The sequence below is a fragment of the Hydra vulgaris genome, chromosome 03, assembly GCF_038396675.1.
Source record: "Hydra vulgaris chromosome 03, alternate assembly HydraT2T_AEP".
NCBI classification, from domain to species: domain Eukaryota; kingdom Metazoa; phylum Cnidaria; class Hydrozoa; order Anthoathecata; family Hydridae; genus Hydra; species Hydra vulgaris.
The window spans coordinates 29,834,639-29,851,473 of NC_088922.1; the positions used below are offsets into that span (position 1 = coordinate 29,834,639).

Genomic DNA, 16,835 nt, shown 5'->3' on the forward strand with positions numbered 1-16,835 from the left:
AACAATATTGAAAATATTTATTCTTACAAAAAAATTAAAAAAAATTTTTTTTAGTTTTTTTTTCCACAGATAAAAGGTGGGCAACTGTTTCGCTTTTATACGGACTAATATTTGGTACCAGCTAAAAGTAATATTAAATTTTGGGATAAAATTGTTGCAAAAATTAATTAAAAAAAAATTTATATTAATTTTGCACTTAATAGTGCATTAATAATCATTTTTATAGTTTGCGCCAACTTACCCCGTGGTGGGGTAAGTTGGCGCAAAATTTTTTTTTTTTGAGGGTCTGGAAAGGCCCCAAGAATTTTTTTTTGTAAATGAATGCAAATTTTATAAGATACCCTAATCCATACTCTTTAAGACTACACTTTAATATTTTTAAAAAAATTTAGTGTTAGGGCTACAGAGCTCATACAGTAAAAACCGAGCCAACTAGCCCCGGTCTCCCCTACTCGTGATTAATTTTATTCAAAAATGTATTAAATATTATAGGAGATACTTTATTATGAAGTTTGTACATAAATATAAGAATTTGATAAAAGTTTAATTAAAAAACATTAAGTATGTGATGATTTTTAAATAGTTCTTTAGAATGTGTGAAACGACCTGCACCTGAAATAATTCTGACAGCGTGTTTTTGTCTATTAAGCAATTTTTTAACTTTGTTTACATTAGAGATACACCATACAATATTTACATACTTTATGTAACAATGTATGAGGGAGAAATATAAGATTTTTAAGCAGTTTTAGTTTAATAATTGCTTAGCTTTGTATAGAATGCCAATATTTTTTGAAATTTGATTTTCTAACATTCTTATGTGTTCTCTCCATATCAAGTTTTCATCAAGTATCATTCCTAAATGATGACTTTAATGATGACTCTCTAATTATTTTAGAGTTGCCAATATAAAGATCAAAAGGTTTTAATGGAATATTTTCTTTATCGTGAATTCTATGAAAAAAAGTACACTTAGTTTTATTTAAATTTAAGGACAATATGTTTGTCTTAAACTATTCCGCTAGATTTAAAAACTCCTTGTTTACTATTTTAAGTAAAAGGTTGACATCTCCATTAGAATAAAATAAATTGGTGTCATCTGCAAATAAAACTGAATTTAAAATGTTCGAAAACTTATGAAAATTGTTTGCATAAATAAGAAATAAAAGTGGACCCAGAATTGAGCCTTGGGGAACACCGCAAGTTATTGTCAAGTAAGCAGTTTTTCCTTCTTCGTGTGCTATGTATTGTTTTCTATTGCTTAGATATTAGAGCCATTCTAATTATGTACTTTTAATTCCACAACTCTCAAGTTTTTTTTATAAGAATGCTATAGTCTACTGTATCAAAGGCTTTGCTAAGATCTTGAAATGCTTTAAATATATCGTGAACAATATTAATAATGGCATGGTCAGTTGAACACCCTGACTAAAATCTAAACTGTTTATTATTTAGAATATTATTTATATTTAGAAAAGTTATAATTCTGTTTTACATAACTCGCTCTAAGATTTTTGAGAAACAAGGAAGAATTGAAATTGGTCTGTAATTTTCAGGATTAGAAATGTCTCTTGATTTGAAAATAGGTATGACCCTCGCAATTTTAAGTTTCTCCGGTAAATACCTTGTTTTAATGATAGATTAAAAATATGTAAAAGAGGGATTGTTAAGTATTTTATCTATTTTTTAATCAAATTACTACTAATATTATCATACCCCACACTTTTGCTAAGTTTTAAAAGATATACTGTATCTAAGAGTTCTTTTTCAGTAATTTCATAATTATCCATCTTAGACGACTTATTAGGAGTAAAATATGGCTCAAAGTTTACTTCAGTAGTTTCTATTTTCGACGCTAAAGTGGAACCTACACTAACAAAATGTTTTAAGGGTTTCAGCAATTAAAGATTTATTTGTAATAGTTTTATTTTCAATGTTTTAATTTATAAGGGTTTCAGCAATTAAAGATTTATTTGTAACAGTTTTATTTTCAATGTTTTAATTTATAGAAAGACTATTTCCGTTAGTTTGTTTCGTGCCAATTACTTCCTTAATTATGTTCCATGTATTTTTTGGGTCATTTTTATGTTTTATTAAATGCTCGGTATTATAATATTTCTTTGACTTTTTAATAACTCTCAAAAACGTGTTTACAATTTTTGTAATAAGTTTCATTATTGAAAGCTTTTTTTTGAGAAACTTATTATATAGTCGTTGCTTTTTTTTGACGACTTTATAATTCCAGGCGTTATCCATGGATTTAATGTTTTTTTTTTCACACATTTTTTTAAAAACAGGAAAAGACGTATTGTAAAGTTGTTGTAATTTATCAATAAACTTATCGTATGCCTTATCTGTGTGTTCAATATCAAAGAGGTTATCCCAATTTAAATCTGATAAAAGAGTGTTAAAATTTGCATGGATTTTTCATTTATATTGCGCGTATTTTTTTTTAACTTTTTGTGCATGGAAGTTATCACAGGGAAGTGATCTGAAATGTCGCATTTAAATATTCCTGTTTTGATTTTTGATTTGAATTCATTGGTGACTATTTGATCTGTAATTGTTGCGCTTTCTCTAGTTATTCTTGTGGGTTTATTAATTAGTGGAATATAGCCTTTCTGATATATGACGTTAAAGAAATTATTTATATTTGTATTTAAATGACTCATGCTCAGGTCAAGGCTAAAATCACCTACAAAATTATTCTCAATACCTATAAAATAAATGCTTTTATTTTTGCTTAATTTATTTTTAATTATGTCTTTATAATGACTTTCGAATTGTTTTATTGAGCCGGAAGGTGGTCTGTAAAAAACGTGGATGATAATGTTTTTTGTTGTTTTATTTATTATTTCCACACATAGTGATTCACAATTATTAGTGGTTGAGCAGAAATCTTTTTTTAGCTTGTATAATAAAGAATTACTTATAAATACGCACAAACCCCCATTTTTCTTCCCAGATCCTCTAAATTGATGAATGACTTTATCATTTGGTAGCTGAAAATTTGGTGGCCTATGACTGGACCTAATTTTGAAATTCCTAAAATCATCGAATATGACAATTTTGGTTTTCAACCTACAACTTTTTATTTTTTATTTTTACGACTAATTAAAACATGAACTACTTATTTTCAACCTACTGAAATTTCAACCTACTGAAATTTCAACCTACTGAAATTTCAACCTACTGAAATTTCAACCTACTGAAATTTCAACCTACTGAAATTTCAACCTACTGAAATTTCAACCTACTGGGTTTTCAACCTACTGTATTTTCGACCTACTTTTTTTTCGATCGACTTTATAACTACGTCTTTTCCGGTATGTATTTTATTTTAATTAAAACTCAATCTAATCAGCCGTTGATATATATATATATATATATATATATATATATATATATATATATATATATATATATATATATATATATATATATATATATATATATATATATATATATATATATATATATATATATGAGTGATATATATTGCTAATATATGCATACAAAAACAAAAAAACACAAGTTTGTTTTTGTATGCATTTAGGTTAAATAAAAATGGCAGTTAATAGTAGAAATAATACAAGGAGGTCAGTAACTTCCATAGGCTGATATGACATAGGCTTCTTGTTGATGGAATTCTGAAAACAAAAACTTGTGTATTCTTGATTTCTTGTTAATGGTTTTTGAAAAAAAAAAACCTTAAAAACGTAAGGAAAAAACGGTAAAAACACTAACTAGTAGGTTGAAATGAAAATATCTGAAAATCGGTTGAAAATCAAACAATCGCAAATCGGTTGAAAATAAAAGTCTCTAAAATAGGTTGAGAAAAAAATCGCTCAAAATTGAAAACGTCATAAATCGGTCGAATTAAAAAAAGCCAATAATCGGTTGAAATCAATTTTTGCCTCAGTAGGACATCTAAAAATTATTTCCACTTTACAGTAGATGTTTTATTTTGTAGATCAAGTTTGTAGGTGCAGGTTTTTGTAGGTTGAGCTATGCGACACGGAAAATTTGTATTTGTCTTGATATATTCATCAGTACACCATGTCTCGCTGAGACTAATAATTTTAAAATTAAAATTAGCCTCACATAAAAATTGTTTAAATAATTCAAAACTCCTAATATTTAAATGCAAAATTGAAATGAATTTGCATCTAGTCCTTGCATTATGTTTTCAGTTTTAGGGTCATAATATTAAGTATTAATATTTTGAAATTATTACTAAATTATTACTAAAAAAATTAATATCCGGGTCAGAATGCTTATCTAGAAATATCTTATTTTTATTTTGTAATGAATTAAATTCTGAGTTAAGTGTAACATTATCTTCATTCATAAGTAGGGTATTTTTTAGAAACTGCTAAATTACTATTTTTCTGAAAAAATAGAAATAATAATGATAAGAAAAAAAAAAAAAAATTTTAACTATAAATGATAAAGTAATTAAGCACTCGCTTTATTTTTCCTAAATTCTCTAACTATAAGTTTATCATATTTTATAGAAGAATATTTATCAATTTTTCTATGTAACTTCATTTCTTCTAAGAGTGTTTTTCTTATGGCCATTGTTTCAAAAGAGAAGTCTTCGCTGATGTATATTCCTGATCCTTTAAGTCGATTAGATGAATGTAGTACTTTTATTTTGTCTTTGTAATGTAGAATTTTAACAACAATTGTTCTAGTTTTATTTTCTTTTTTTTTTCCTACTCTGTGAGCCCTCTCGATATCAACGTTCTTAATATTTAATTCGTTTTCAAATAAAGTTAATAACTTTTTTTTCAGTTTCATCTCAGGTTTTTTGATAGTTTTTGGGAAGCCCGTCGATGCGAAGATTATTCCTTTGAGTCTTTTTCAACAACAGAAGAAATAGACTTCTAGCTGTCATAATTTATCATTTTCCTCTTCACCAATACTGTTTTTGTTTTTAATTTTCTTTTCTAATTTGCATACCTTTTTTACTTGGATGTCTTGAGTAACTGTTAGGCTTTCTTCGATACCTTTATTTATCTTTTCTCAGATTCTTACTCTCTCGGTAATTTCTTTAAGTTTAGTGTTTACCTTTTCGTTTTCCTTTTTTAAAGAGTCACACATTTGTTTTGATTTATGAATTTCATTACATAGCTCATTTATTTTATCGTTAGTTATTTTTAGGTTTCCACTTATAAGCTTAAAGCTATCTTTCTGCTGTTTTGAAAATTTTTCATGAAAAGTATGGCGAACGACATTTGTTGATATTTGTGTTTCATCTGAATTCCCCGTTTCGTTAGATTTCTTTCGAACATTAATATTTTTTATCCGTTTTTTTTTATTTATAAAAAAAAATAAAAATTAAAAAAAAATAATTATTTCCTCTGAATAAAACACGTCTGCTTGCCGCAAAAAAAAATTTGTTTTTTTTACTCGTTTCCCACAAGGTTCCTTACTCTACAGAGTTCTTTGGAACAAAGGTATGAGGTTTATAGAAATTGTTGAGACTATATAAAAAAGTAATGCCACTACTTATATTTGATGGTTATATATGATGGCTTTAATTAAATATAATAATAACATCAAAGTAAAAAATGACTTAGATTGAGAAAATGACTTATTTTTATCATTTCTTAGATATTTGAAATAAAATCAAATGGTTTGTGGAGGAATTATTGAGCCAGAAAAGTTGCGAGAGAAATTGTAGAAGAGAGAAAACGTAGTTGTAATGCTGGAGCAGGAGGATGTTGTAAGCACATGGCAGCAACCTTGCATCAACTTGTGGATTTCAAGGAATTAAATATAAAACGTGTTCCAGTTGACAAGGTTTGTACCGACTTATTACAACAATGACATGTCCCTGATGAGTCTATAAAAAATTCTGAAGCTATACTTTTTTCAAACCTTATATTTGAAAAAGTAGATGCTTCAAAGAATCTTAATATGTCTCGTAAGTAACCACTGGTCACTGATCAGCGAAATTTTTGTTCTGCACTAATATTTGCTTATAAAGCAAGTAGTGAAAAAATTAAAAAGTTGCATCCAGGACTTCTTAATATAAACCAAGGAATAAGTATGGCAGTATTAGAAGGAAATAAGTTTGAACCTGAGGATTTTTATAGCATTTCAATTAACTCGAGACTCGTACATCTTCAGTATCAAGAGGTATAATTAAAAACCTTAAAAAATTTTGATGGACATAAATGACGTTAATTATATATTTATAACTGACCATCTTTTTACTTTCGGTAGAAGATGTTATAACTATGGAAAATAAAACTTTTGGGTCAGTCTGATAATGTATCAATGTATGGTTTATCGAACGAAGCAAAAGTTTAACTGCATCTAACTTTGGTAATGTCATGAGAAGAAAACAAATGCTGCGTCACTAATTAAAAATTATATGTTGGAGACAGTTTGAAATCTGCATGTAAATGGGGTATTGACAATGAAGTTGTAGCCATAATAAAATATGAAGATTGTTTTCAGTGTCAAATTACTGTGGTTTATTTTTTAATTCTAAATGGTCTTGGCTTGCTTGTAGTCCTGGTGGGTTAGTTTTTGAAGATAGAGCCTTCAAACTGGTTGAGGTAAAATGCCTTTCTAATAAAAAGAATACATCTATTTCTTAAATATTTAAAACCATTATTTTTAAAAATAACTCCAAAACTAGTTATCTATTTTATTTACAAATATTATGTATCTAATTTAGCATCATCGACTATAAGTGTGTGAGTGTGTGTGTCTGTGGAGTTGGAGGAGGGGGGGGGGATTGTTATGTTATTTGAAGTAACAGTATTTCATATAATTATGTAGCATTATATTTGTAATCTTGCCTGCTAATCTGATAAAGCTATTTTTTTCATATCTCTGTTTTTGGAAATAATAACAATAAACTTTATTATTATAAACATAATAAGAAAGTTGCTTTTGTTTTGGGGAATTTCGGCACACAATAAATAATTCTTCGGTTGCTTTTTTTAAATATTACTTGACGATTAGACCAGTAAAATAAATGAAAATACATATTTATTATTTTTGCTGAACCAACTACGATTTCCATTCTTTAATTAAATCAATTTTATACAAGTTTCAATTTTTATAAAGTCTAATCAATGTTTTGCTGGGGCATACATTTACCATTTAAACGTCTATTTAATGTCTTAGTGCTTTATTCTTTATATATAAAACTTTGTTTTTCAAAATTTACTAAAGCCAATCTTAATGCAGTTAAACAAATGGTTGTATCAGCATCGTCTGTCCAGTCAATATATTTCTACAGTATTCCCACCATTTCATAACTAGTGCGGTAGAAGCTTGATTAACTTGCTTTAGTTCTTCTTTTTTTTATTATGTCTTTCTTTAGAAAATTCAATATCAATATATATATAGGGGGTTCCAAAAACACTATATATTTTTTTTAACCAGTTATTCGTAATTAATTTTTTAAAAAAACTCGTAATTCAGTTTTTGCTATTTTTGAAATTCTTCTATTTTGAACAATTTAAAGATATTGAAAACTTAAAAAGTAGAAATCTTTATCGCCTATTCTATGTATGCGTATAAAATTACGCAACTTAATGTTAAGATTTATGCTATTTAAGTTTTTATTGTGAAAATTTGAATTATAATGAAGTTGAGTTAATACAAAAATAAGTTTCATCTAGTGTAAAAATTTACTTTGGCTCTAATCCGTTAAAAAATGCTTTTCTTTTAATTTTGTAACCTAAACTAAGATACCAGTTGAAATAAAAAATGTAACAAATTCGTTTAGCATCAACAGAAAAAAAGAAACAAAGTTCTTTAGAAAGCCTCCCAGTAAACTCGAGTGCTTAATGTACGGGAGGGGACGTTTATTAATTTTCGGAAAATTTTACCATCTACTTTATCAACAAAAAAAGCTATATCTTAAAATTAAAAGGCTGTCGTGGCGCAGTGCTCAACTTAGGTTACGGAAACTGTACGTTCAGCGTTGTTTTCGTAACTATTTGGTATTCACCATTATTTGGCAGCATTTCCGTTAAGTTAGGGTTCCGCACGAGTTGCGCTGATCTTACACAAAAAAATTTTTTTTTTAATGAACCAAGTTTTCGTAATTTTATTAAAACTTTTCTAATATTGAATTCATATAATTTCTTTTCTAATAGTCTTTCTAATATTTTCTAATAACTTTTCTAATATTGAATTCATATAATTTCTAACAAGTTTAAATTAGGGATTATTACTGATTATTATTTTTTACAGCCTAATAAAATGAAAATAATATTTTTATAAAACTCAGCTATAAAAACTAAATAAATATTTTTTATTGAATATTAATTTTTATAAGAAGTTTTTTTATGAAAATTAGGAAAACAACTTTAAGTAGAAATGAGGAAGAGAGGGGTTCAGAATTAATTAATCTACAAAGACGTTGTTAAGAGCAGGTAAATTTTGACTATTGTTAAATATGCAATTAATCTTGCTATAAAACTTTTATTTTCTTCAATCATAAATATCATGTAAATAGTGTCTATTTAAAATACAAATAAATAAAAGTTTGTGTACTAATTTTACCTAAGCATGAACAAACTTTAGTTTGGAATTAGTATAATGCTTTAGGCATTATACTAACTCCAAACTAAACAAGAAGTCATATATATTATATAATATAAAACATCAAAAAAATCTTTTGTAACATTTGCCCATGTAACATTTAACAATATATTATCGCCTTCGATTTGCAAACAAATAGTTTTAATTAGTGTTCTTTGTACAATGCCAAAAAGAAGAAAAGAAAATGGAGAGAAGTTTAGCGACTTGGAAAGAAAAGTCATAGAAGGAGAAGTCCTAGGAGAGTTTTGTTATGTACCTGAATTTTTAAGCATAGTATTTTATAAGGAAATAAAAATATTGAATATGCATTAAAGTATAATAAAAAAAATTTAAAAAAAAGAAAAAAATTGTTATAAAGAATTAAGCGGGGCAATTGCATAGAAAATAGTTTATTGTTTATTTATTACATGTTACATGGTTTAGTAACAATGCCGCAAATTTTAGAGCCATATAAACTTTACAGGATGATAAAAATGAGGGTATTTGGTTGTGACTAAATGAACATTTATATATATTTATGTTTTATTTTAGAGTTTTATATTTTTGTTTCTATTTTTTGGTTTTATATTGTTATTGTTATTTTTATTTATAAGTTTTATACTTTTAATATATTAAAAATTCAGTTATAGAGAATAGCTTGGGGGTGATTGCATAACTGATAGTTCATTGATTATTTTTATTGAGGATAAACTTTTTTAACTGGGTTATGAAGGCATTTCTATTTGTCATTATGGAGAATATTTTTTTAGTTTTAACAGGAAGAGAGTTCCAACAATGAATTGATTGATACTTGATTGACTTTATGCCATACTTATGTGTTTGTTTTAAAGGCATAGAGAGACTACAATAAGATACAGACCTAAGTTTAAAACTATGAATATCATTTGTGAATTTAAAGTAGCTAGCAAAACAGCTAGGCGTATTATTGTGGACAATGTCCCGTACAAGAACACAGTTAGATAAGTAGATAAGTTTGTCAAGCTTTAAAATGTTAGAAAGATTATATAGTATGTCAGAACTAAAACTGTTAGGATGAAAGTGAATTATTCTTAAAGATTTATTCTGGAGATTTATAAGGTTATTTTTATAAGGATGAACTTTGTCCCCATATCTGACAATCATAGCGTAGATGGGAGTTAAAAATAGCATGCCAAATATTCACAAGGGTTTTGTAATTCACTAAATGCCTTACTTTGGTAAGCATTCCATTTGCTCAACTTTGTTTGATATGGATATAATTTGTTGAATGAACAAAAAATTTTCATCTAATAATATGCCCAGATATTTTATTTTATCTACAATATTTAGTTTTTGACCACTCAAGAGGGAGGTATAGTCATTTACTTCTTGAGAAGTAACTGGAGATATAAAAAAAATATCAGGATTTTGGTTTTTGAGATAGTGGCTGAAGTGAAATCTTAGAGGTATAATTTCTTTAGCAAGATTATCTGCAATTGAAGAGAAGTAATCATTAAATATAATTGCAATTATTTTCTTGTTAGTTATAGTTTTATTATTAAAATTTAAACTATCTATATTATTGTTGTTCTTTGATTTAATATAAATAATGCTCCTTAATCCTTTCCAGGTGTTTTTAAGGTTGTTTAGATTTTCATTAAAGTAGGTTGAATAATATGTTTTTTTTTAGTATTGCAGTAGGTTATTAATTTGATTTCTATAATATTTGAATTTTTTAAAGAATTGTAGCTTTAAATTCTCATTTTTACGTTTTATAAACTTCTTGTGCAACTTATTTTTAATTTGTAATGACGTAATGATTCTATTAGTAATCCATGGCTTTCATAAAGATTTATTAGCTTTTTTGGTAGACATTTTGAAATGGGCATGATTATCAAGTAATCTTTTAAGTGCATTCAAAAACTTAGAAGTAGAGTTATTAGCACAATAGTTCCTTTGTTGGCTTATTGAAAGCCAATCAGTTTCTTTAAGATCTTTAAGAAAACTTTTTTCATCAAAATTTTTAAGACATCTACGATATAGTTTGGGATGAGACTGTTTTAAGTTCTTGCATGGAAATGACATGAACTTAATAAGATGGTCAGCAAGACATGCTGTTAGGTTGCCTGATTTAGTATTTGGGGTGTGAAAGTTTACAAATATATTATCTATGAGTGTCTTTGATTTTGGAGTAATTCTGGTTGGTTGAGTAATTAATGGGAAGAGAGAGAAAGAGCACATAAGATCTAGAAAGTTAGAAACATCATTACAGGAGTCATATTTTAAAAGATTAATGTTGAAGTCTCCTAAAAGAACTATATTTTTATTCTCTAGTGATAACTTGTTGAGTAGGGTTTGTATATTAGTGATATTGAACTCACTAGTGTTCATACATAGGTGGCGATAAATGCAACCTACAATTATATTTTTTTCTGATTGCAGTAAAATTTCAATAAAGATTGATTCTAGTTCTTTTTTTCTTCTGAATTTTGAGGTCAGATCTCAAGTTATAATTTAATTCACATTTTATATATATATATTAGTTTCTCCTCCTTTATTAGAATGAGAATCAGTACATTCAAAGGCATAGCCATTTAAAGTGTTATCAGTTCTAAGTTTTTGTTGTGATTTAAGCGAGTTTCAGATATAGCAATGGTATTGAGTTTATTATTCATAAGGGAAAGCAGAAGTTTTAGCTCATCAAGGTAATATGTCAGGGATGATATATTAACATGTAAATAGGTTTTTGAATCAATACTACTAGCTTTGTTATACTCTGTTGTATCATAGTATTCACAATTAATATTATCATTGTCAAGTTTATTTTGAAAAAGATTATTTAGGTTAGATGAAGTGTCATAAAATAAATTATAAGTAAAAGTATTTGCACCATTTATAGTGACCTTAAAATCCTTATCTGTCAGAGAGGAGTATGGTAGAGTATTTTCCAAGCAATTAAAACAGTACCAATAGCCAGTTTCAGTCATCAAAGAGTTGTAGAGTTTTTTATCAACATTATTACACCTAATGTGGATCCACTTATTGCAAAAATGTATTAAATATTTGTAGTCTAAAATATAGTAGTATTTTAGACTACAAGAGGTAATGTATTAAATATTTGTAGTCTAAAATTAGTTACTTATAAGAATCAGATAATAATAAACAATATGATAGATATAGTATAAATACTATATAAGTATTATGATACTGTATAAATAATCTTTATATTTAAATAATAAGTATAAATAATCTTAAGATAATAGAGTATATAGTATTGGTATAAATAGAAGTATATAAGTTTTAAATATAAATAAGATTTATAATATAAAAGCTATAGTACAAATATAAGTGATAAAATAAAATAAATGAGATAAATATAAGTGATAAAATAAGGTATATATGACAAGATAAAACTTATATATATATATATATATATATATATATATATATATATATATATATATATATATATATATATATATATATATATATATATATAAATATATATATATACATATTTATATATATATATATATATATATATAAATATGTACATATATACATACACACATATATATATATATATATATATATATATATATACACGTATATATATATATATATATATATATATATATATATCTATACATGCAATTCAAAATTAAAGACTTATCTATATGTATGTTATATATATACATGTATGTTATATATATACACGTATATATATAACATACATGCAATTCAAATTATATACATATAATATAGACATTTTATATACTATGGAGTAATATATAAATCAAATTATGGGTATTTAAGCAGAACTAACAAAAGTTTATAATGAACAACTACAAAAAATTAAAACTGGAGTAATTTTCAATAAACGGTAGCTTTGACTGATTGAAGGAAATTATTAGTCGCCACAAAATTAACTCTTTAACTGATTGAATTTGACTTTAGAAAAGGGGAGAACCACTATAATGAGTTTTTTGTGAAAGAGTTGAATAAGGAAATAAAATTTTTGAATAAAGTAAATAAACAAAGTAATACTGCTTTATGTCAAAACAATGCTTTACGCCAAAGTGCAGAACAGCCAGTCTGATTTAAAACAAAATATCAATGTAAACAATGTTATTGTAAAATATATTTTGCAGTATATTGTTAAAGTGAGCATATGTTAGGAGCACTGAAGTGCTCCACCATTCTTGTGACCTCCCATGGTTTTTGAAATGACCAAATAATTACTCCACATCACTATCTACCTGAAGGTAAACTTTATTGAAAATTATTTGCTCTGGTGTAGTTGGCTGATCATACAACTATATACAGTTGGCTAATTATACAACTATATGTATTTATAAATATTCTGTTTCACAGTTTTTTGTTAAATGGTACATACCTCATTAAGTATAACCATCATAATTCATTTAGTTGTTTTAATAGCTTTATTTAGTTTTAGTCTAAAAGTAAATTTATTCAAAAAAACAAAAAAAGGAATAACCGTTTGATCTTTTATTGTTAAATATGCATGTTATTAATGGACTGTTATGAATGAAGTTTAAAAGAGTTGATTTATAGAATACTTACTTAAAAATAGTTTATTTACTTTTCCAGAGATGTTGTCGAAAAGTAACCTGGATAAAAGATTTTTATTTTTTCTAATTCTGAATTAAAAAAGCCATTGTAATACTAATACAGGTTTCCTTTTTGGTTGTTAATAGCCATGATTACAAAAAAGGAAAACCGTGTAATCATGGCTGTTTGCAACAAATAAGGAAACCTGTATTAGGACTATATTATAATGGTTTTTTTAATTCAGAATTACAAAAAATAAAAATCTTTATGAATTTTTGAATACATTCTACATCAGAGTAATCATTTAAAGCAACATGCTGAGCCTAACACCAGATTTAATCTTGATGAATTTCCTTTTTTTACCTAAACTAAATAAAGCTATTAAAACAACTAAATGAATTATGATGGTTATACATAATGAGGTATGTACCATTTAACAAAAAACTGTGAAATAAAATATTTATAAATATATAGTTTTTTTTTTGTTAATATATACAGTGTTTTGTTAATATTTATAGAGATATAATTACTTTTTTGTTTATATAATAATTCAATAATTATATATATTACCAAAATCATAACTGCATCATAACAATATAGCATCTTTTAAAATATACAATATATATTTTATACTATAAATAATATATTCAGGGGCGAATCCAGAATTTTTATTGACTGTAGCAAAAATGCTATAAATATATTTTTTGTTTAAAAAAAAAAGTCCAAGTTTGCCGACTGTACTATATGGTCTCGATATGCCGACTTGCTGGTCTAAAAGAGCTAAGCTAAAGAACTTTATTTGATTTGCATGACGTTAAAACCATCTAATTAAACTGTATACTTTTTAACGAAATGAAAGTTTACTTGTAATATATAAAATAAGATTGTTGCAGGTAAAAGTTTTTTGTTGCAAGTTTTGATCATTTTATTTTATTTTCATTATAACTTTTATTTTTATAATAGTTGTAAACTAGCTCTGATTGTTTAAAAATACAGTTAAATTTTATTTTATAAACCAGGGCTGATGTTGGTTGTTATTGTGAGCTTATTTTGTTATTAGTTGTTATTATATAGAGATCTGGTTATGTTTTTTTTATCATTGAATACATGTGTGTTAATTGTTTATTCTTTTAAAATTTAGTCTTTGTCTTTGTTTGTTTTTGCTGTTGTTATATTTTGTTACCTTGCTAAATGCAGCAAACTTTAAATATATGTGTGTTAAATGCATGATAAATTATTCTTTATGAGTTGACTGAATTGTTTGATCTGACAAATGCAATTTATGTTACAACCACATATCTGGACTCACGTTTTTCATTAGATCAAACTGAAATCAACATTGCACAGACCACAATTCGACGTCACTTAGAAGCTGCATGTGCACAGACAAAAGCAGTGAAAAAAATAGAACCAATTTCTGTTCAAGTTCAAGCTCCAGCTAATTAACCTCTTGCTGGGAAGTCTTCCTTGCTTCACAGAGTTCTGTCAAATGCTAAAATTCTGAAAGGAAAAAGCCATGTTATTGAAGAAGAAAATGCTGATAAATTAACCAAAGAATTTGAGCAGTTTGCAGTGTTTTCACTTGGTTCAATAGTCTCACCACTGGACCATAGGCCTGACTGGCCTACCAATTGATTATGTTGAAATTTAAATAAATACATGTTTTGTAAAAGAATTTGTTTTTGAAACGAGATTCGATTCGAAATTCGTCATTTTATTAGATTCCATTCGAGATTCGATTCGAAATCAAAGTTTCGGATTCGCAGGGCCCTAGGTCAGAAGTTTTTAACACTTATTAAATTAAAGCATCAACAGTTTAAAAATCAATAAAAAAAGATGATTTTTTTTTTTTTGGTAAACATTGCGTCAAATTCTCATATTGCTGAGCTGTTTTTGGCCCAAAAATGGATAAAAGAAAAACCATCAAGTTAAGTCTTTCAAGAAATATAAAGCTTTTGATCACGATGCTAAAAAAATTTAATAGCAAGAAGTTGTGCAGGAAATTTATACAAATTATTGTTTAAAAAGAAACCATTCATAATTATGGCTGATGAAAGTCAATTGAAATTAAGTTTCAAAATAATATCATTTATATAAAAAAATCTACGGGAAAATGGTTAAGACTAATTTTAAAACAATAAAACTGACAAAATTCCTTTAAAATATTATGGCTTGACAAGCAAATGTTAATGTGAATTAAAAGTACAAAGTTTTCTAAATTGATGGTAAAAATTATCTATAGGAGTACCTAGAAAACAGTTTATTGCAATTAATTATTGCAAACAAAGTATTGCATTACCATTGTGGGTGTTCCCCACAATGGTAATGCAACACTTTGGACTGAGACTCTTCCATTACTACAAACCCATGGTAAACTTAGTCACTTTGGGAGATTAATTATTAAATCCAAATTATGCAACAAGTGAGGGTAAAATAAATTAAGCTCTGACTTTAGAAAAAAGATGTAAACCTATAGCTGAATATGGTTCTTATGCAAAATCTTATGACTCCAATCATGAATCCAATTCAAAAAAGCTATAAACAATACTAAAAAGCTGACCTATTGAAATTCTGTTAAACTGCCGTTTTCTCTGTTAATTTATATAAAAGTATTTGATAATTTTTCAATGGTCCTATAAAGTAAAATTCGAATCAAAACAAAGTTAATTTTTTATTTTATTTATTTTAGACAAATTGATTACATGTAACAACATGGGTGGAAAAATAAAAAAGCATTCAAAAAATATTCGTAATCAGAGTTATTGTGGGTATGTTATTTTCTACTTAAATATTTTCGAAAGGGCTACATTTATTCTTTGGTTGAAATAACAAGTTCGTAGTATATATTGGTATAAATTGTAACTAAATAAAAGTTTCTGATTTAGTATAAAGTAAAAAACATTGTTTTGTTCGTTAAGATGGCGAAGTAACCTATTAACTTCATTTCAGTAGATGATGAGTTATATATTTAAAGTTATTTAAAAGAAGTGCTAAATTTGCTGCGTTAAGTTGGCTGATTAATTTTAGAAATCAGAGATAGCACGCCAAAGTAATGACGAAATGAGATGCACCAGTCTATTGGTAATGTTCTTAATCGACTGAAAAGATGGTGGGGACGTTGCTGTAAAGCTTCTGCCTTACATTGGGACATTATGTACAAAAGACTGCTATTTCTTAGATATTATTAACATCCTTTATGATAAACAATTTGGGTTCAAAAAAGGTTACTCTACTGATCAGGCAATTATTCATCCTGTCTATGATATTCTTTTGATGAAAATAAATATACTTTACGCGTTTTTATTGATTTCAATAAGGCTTTTGAAACTGTTAGTTATTTATAATAAATATTTTATTAACCAAATTAAAAAACTACGGTATTAAAAATTCGAACCTTAAATGGTTTAAAAGCTACCCGTGAAATAGACAGCAATATATTTCTCATAATTATGGAAAAACTAACAATAGGAATATATTTTGTGGAGTACCACAAAGATCTATATTAGAACCGCTCTTGTTTCTGATATATATCCATGATCTAAGCAAGTTTTGTAATGTATTGGACCCAACCTTGTTTGCAGATGATACTAGTCTATTTTTATGCTCACGATGATATAAAAATGTTATTTAGAACTGTAAACAGAACTACTATACCTTGCTGAATGGTTTACAGCAAACAAATAATCTCTAAATTTAACTAAAACAAAATATACTTTTTTCCATCGCTA

General features: G+C 26.5%; 1 long non-coding RNA gene across 2 annotated transcripts; it reads left to right on the plus strand.

The window, feature by feature from the left end:
• Positions 1-8,140: 8,140 nt before the first annotated feature.
• On the plus strand, positions 8,141-16,398 carry LOC136078072 (uncharacterized). 2 transcript variants are annotated; one of them, XR_010637498.1, is made up of 3 exons: positions 8,289-8,408; positions 15,797-15,875; positions 16,135-16,398. It is a non-coding gene; the product is annotated as an uncharacterized LOC136078072 (long non-coding RNA). The 2 variants fall into 2 exon arrangements; XR_010637497.1 differs by lacking the exon at positions 16,135-16,398 and having other exon boundaries at positions 8,141-8,408.
• Positions 16,399-16,835: the final 437 nt, after the last annotated feature.